This window comes from Sturnus vulgaris, unplaced genomic scaffold, assembly GCF_052056855.1.
Source record: "Sturnus vulgaris isolate bStuVul1 unplaced genomic scaffold, bStuVul1.hap1 Scaffold_251, whole genome shotgun sequence".
NCBI lineage: Eukaryota > Metazoa > Chordata > Aves > Passeriformes > Sturnidae > Sturnus > Sturnus vulgaris.
The window spans coordinates 5,617-10,342 of record NW_028276336.1 but is presented as its reverse complement, the minus strand read 5'-3'; the positions used below and the strand labels follow the sequence as shown (position 1 = coordinate 10,342).

Sequence of the window (4,726 nt, the reverse complement as noted above, 5' to 3'; positions counted from 1 at the left end):
TGGGAAAAAAATGGGGAAAAAAATCATTGATAAATCGGGGGAAAAATCAGTGTGAAAGGGGGGGGAAAATCGGGATCGGGGACGTGGACCGGGACTGGGATCGGGGACCGGGACGGGGAAATGGGACAGGGACCGGGATCGCGGACGGGGACCTGGGACAGGGACCGGAACCGGGATCGGGGACGGGGACTGGAGACAGGGACCGGGACCGGGATCGGGGACGGGGACTGGAGACAGGGACCAGGACCGGGATTGGGGACTGGGACCAGGACCGTGATCGGGTTCCGGGACGGGGAACTGGGACTGGGACCAGGATCGGGGACCGGAACCGGGGACTGGGACCGGGACCAGGACTGGGGACGGGGACTGGGGACAGTGACCGGGACTGCAATCGGCACCGCCCCCCGAACCGCTCCCGGAACCGCTCCCCGGGCTACCCCGGCACGGCGACCGGGAACGCCCCCGGCACCGCCCCCGGTGCCGCCCCCGGCACTGCCCCGGCACCGCCCCGGGTAGCGCCCCCGGCACCGCCCCCGGGGCGGGCCGCCGAACGCACGCGATGACGCGCGGGGGGCGGGACGGCGCGGGGCGGTGACGCGCTTCATGCCAGGAGCAGGGCCCGGGTGCGACGGAGACGGGAGCGGGCCGACCCGATACCGCGCGGGGCCGCGGGCCCGGCGGAGCCCGGCCCGCTGGGTAGGGGCCGCCAATGGCACCGGGGCTTCTGCTTCGGCTTCTGTCCGTGTCGGCGGGGAGGCCCCAGCCAGCGGTGCCCCTCTCCCTCGGCGGCACGGGCGTGGAACTCGGCATCGGGCGCTGCATCGCCGCGGACAGCAGGGGGCGCACGGGTACCGATACTGCCATGGGGCCCGGCGCTGCTCTCCTGCTCCGCCGCCAGGCGGCGCTGCGCTGCCGTCCTGCCGCGCCTCCGGGCACGCTCGGTTTCCTCGGGGCCCTCGGGACCGGCCGGGACGCGGGGACTGCCCGTGCGGACCCGGGGACCCCGGGCCCCGCCTGTCCCGCCGCTGCGGAGGCGGGGGATGCTTTATGGGACTGCCCGAGCTGGCAGTGCCGGGTCTGGGGCGTTGGGGCACGCCTTGGGGGGCTGCGGGTGCGCTCGTTTCCTCTTCTGCATGGCCTTCTGTGTGAGCATCTCTCGTTGCGACTGCTCTTGGAGAGTCAAACCCCTCCTCCTAAGTGGTCTCAGGAGCCTGGCAGGGTGAGTTTTGTTTCACAGGGGAAAGGGCCACTGGTCGTGTCCAGAGACCTGTGCACCCAGCCAGGTTTCTGCCTGATAAAATTCCAAATGGATGAGGATTTCTCCCAGCCCCAAGCTGCCCCCACCTGTAACCCTGGCTGCCTTTGGGGTGCCCAAAGCCTCCTCTGTGCAGATCTCAGGAACCTGGGAGGGGTGAACAATGTTGCACAGGGAAAAACCCCACAGATTTTATCTCCGGGCCCGGGGCCAGGAGCAGGCATTTGCGTGCTATAATTCCAGAAGGAGCACGGTGTCTCCCAGACCCAAGCCGCATCCAGCTGTGACCCAGCTGCTCTTGGAGTGCCAAAAGCCTCCTCGTAGCTGATCTCAGGAACCCTGGAAGGGTGAGTTTGGTTTCACAGGGAAAAGGCCTCAGTTTGTGTCCAGAGATCAAATAAGGGACTCTGCTTTTCCTCTAGTTCTCCTTCCTGTTTTCACCTGGGCTACAAGGATGGGCATGGCCTGTATTTCTCATATCAAAGTGATGTTACTAAATTTGTCCAGAAGTTCTGATTATTATTTTTATTAGTAGTAGTAATTTTCTGATAGAAAACACTCTCATTTTGCCTTTCCCACGTTGTTTCCAGGTGCTGCCCAGGATGGACATCCGTGGTCTCAGACAGTGATTCCCGAGGAGCAAGGAAAGCCTTTTCCTCACCTGCACAGTTCAGGTGGATGGGACAGAATTGGTGTGGCCTGACAAGGCAGGAAAAGCTGTCTGTGTTCTGGAGTGCCTTGAAAGCTTTCTCCGTCAGGTTTGGAAGGGGTTTCTCTTTGGGATTTCTTGTGATGCAGCACCACGGGTATCCCTTTGTGCCAAGTCCAGTGCTAAAGGATTGAAGAACTGACAAGTGGGGTCTGGGATGAAAATGCCGCTAATAAAATTAAGCAAAGAATACAATAAGAGAAATGAGCATCCTTTTAATGTCTGAAATAGTTAGGAATAAAAATGCTGGAAAAGGGCACTCTGAATTGGTGTCACTTGTCATGGATAAAACCCCAGAGTGAGGAATCAGAGCAGAAGTTGAGAGCTGGAATCCTTCTGCAGTCGACTTAATTTTCTTTTCCTCCTCTCTTTCAGGACAGGAAGAATCACGACTCTCCTGCCATCTTTGCCAAGAGCTGTGGTGTTTGAGCAGCCAAAGCCCAGAGGCTTCAGCACCAGAGGTCTGAGCCTGGAGGGCTCCTGGTGCTGCCCGTGCTGTGGGCTATGTCAGAGGATGCAGGGTTCCTCTTTGCCTCCCTGCTGGGATTAACTGCCATGGGAATGTGGGATCTGGGTGAAACTCCAGCTCTCCTGGTGTTCAGGGGAGCAAGGTCTGAGGGACTCCTCTCTGGGGATGTGCGGTGAAGGACTGAATAGTGTGGAAGGAGAGTATTTATAAACTGTATCACTGTTTCTCCCAAAATTGGGGTGGAGCACTGATGGGGGCGGTTGGGTTTGGTCTGGGCCGGCTATTCTTTGTGCAATTTTTAAATTCTCTTGTATGATTTACTGTCCGGTATCTTTCTAACAAAAGCTGACATAAATTTAGATTAAGGATTAGAACTTGGCTCCATTCATTGCAAACATTTGACAAGGCTGGAGGACTGGGGTGGTGACTGCTCTCAGGAAAGGTTACTTATTAATACTGTGTCAGATTTCCCGCAGTGACTGTCAGGCCTGCATGGCTGTGAGTTCCTGCTCTTCTCACTGGGGAAATAAGTTCAGCAAAATTAGAAATGTTAGAAAAATCCAGCCAAAAATTCCACCTCTGTACCCCCTAAGTTTTCCCAGTTTTTCCCAGCTAGGAGCTGCACAGAAGTCAGGCAGGGGAAGTGACAACAGGGAACAGCTGAAAAATTCAAAGGCACAAAGAGGAAAGGGGAAAGGTTTCAGAAAACAATTCTATGGTCTAAGAATAATTTCTGATTCCCTACTGAGAAGAACACGAACTCACAGCCATTCAGGCCTGACAGTCCCCTGCAGTGAGAGCTCAGCACACATCCACAGAGGCAAGTCCAGCATCTTAAATGAAAAAATAAAAATAAAAACCAGAAGAAAAAGGTGATTTCTTTTGCTTCAGAGTTATTTCAAGTTCTTAAAGCCCAAGCAACATTTGCTCTCGATTTTGGTTGGGTGAATCATGAGCAGTGGGCACGGGTCATGCCATTCATTGAGCAGAAAACCCGGGGTCATTTAGAGGGGACACAAGAACTGTTTGTGTAGCGACCTCGGGCTGCAGAGGGGCAGGAGAAAGGCCAAGGGAGCTCCCTGGGGCCACCAGGGCCTGTGGGGAACAGAATGGACGCTTGGATGACCAGTGGAGGTGAGGAGTGGATCTGAGTTCATCTACAGGGAAATAAGGAGGGGATACTCTGGAGTGAAAAGCTGAGGTGATGAGTTCACCCACCTGGGCACGAGTTGTGTTTGCACAAAGTGGGACCAGAGGTGAAGGTCAATCCAAAGTCGATCCTGCTTGACCTCTGAATTCCAGGATAAGTTTTACAAGCTGCCAAATGAGGGAGTAAAAATACACAAAAATGAAACCGAGAGCATTCATGAGGTTCCTGGGAGTCCATTACACTGTTGTCATAGAATTCTTAATGAGTTTTGAGCTTTTAATGACAACAATTCAGTACTTTCTTTGGATTATTCACTGTGTAGGATTTGGGGTTTATCTGGATTTTAAAGGCGTCGTGGTGGCCCTGACACTGCTCAGGAGCTGGTAGGAAAAGCAGGGTCAGAGCTCCTGGCAGGCACAGGGTGTTTTTCCCAGAGTGGACTGTGGAGGAATTGTTTGGGCCTTGGATTGTCCCTCTGGGTGATGCCAGTTGCTGTGATTTGTGTAATTCCATACATTTAACTCCCAATACTTCCCAGCCCAGGAGCTTGAGCTGACAGGGCAGCACACAGATTGTTCTCTGTGCTGTGCCCCGATTTGGGGTTGGCTGTCAGCTTTGCTAGCTCCCGTGAATTATGCCCATAGCCCCGAATTCCCTGCTCAATTCCCACTGCCATAACCTCACAGCGCCTCATGGAGTGGGGATATACTGTGGCAGGAAGCTCAGCAGCATCGGCACAGGGACAGGTGTATATTCCAAAGAATTTGCTGTTTCAAACCCTCATCCCCCAGCCCCGCCGATGTCCCTGGGGGGCACTTGACAGAGTTACCTGGATTTCAGCTGATTTCACCCCCCCGAGCTCGGGCGCCAGGTGATCTTTTCAAGCAGGAGAAGGCAGGGGCCGGAGGCGCTCGTGGCGCGTGCCGAGGCAGTCCCTGGGGCCACGAGAGGACATCTCTCCCTGCAGAATTTCAGTTCTTTCCAGAGCCTCAGCAGTGACAGAGGACAAAGAGGAAGAGGAGGAGGAGGAAGAAGGGGGAGAGGGTTTGAGAGGAGGGGAAGCCCAAATCCGTGCTGTGTGCGGAGCTCCGACAGCACGCTGCAGCCCGCAGCTCAGTGTGAGCACGGGGCAGAGGAGGCGAT

The 4,726-nt window shown here is 55.7% G+C and overlaps 1 long non-coding RNA gene across 1 annotated transcript; it reads left to right on the top strand.

Annotated features, from left to right (window-relative positions):
• The first annotated feature begins 601 nt into the window (after positions 1-601).
• LOC148217800 (uncharacterized) lies at positions 602-2,937 on the top strand. The gene is made up of 2 exons (XR_015800735.1): positions 602-2,013; positions 2,340-2,937. It is a non-coding gene; the product is annotated as an uncharacterized LOC148217800 (long non-coding RNA).
• Positions 2,938-4,726: the final 1,789 nt, after the last annotated feature.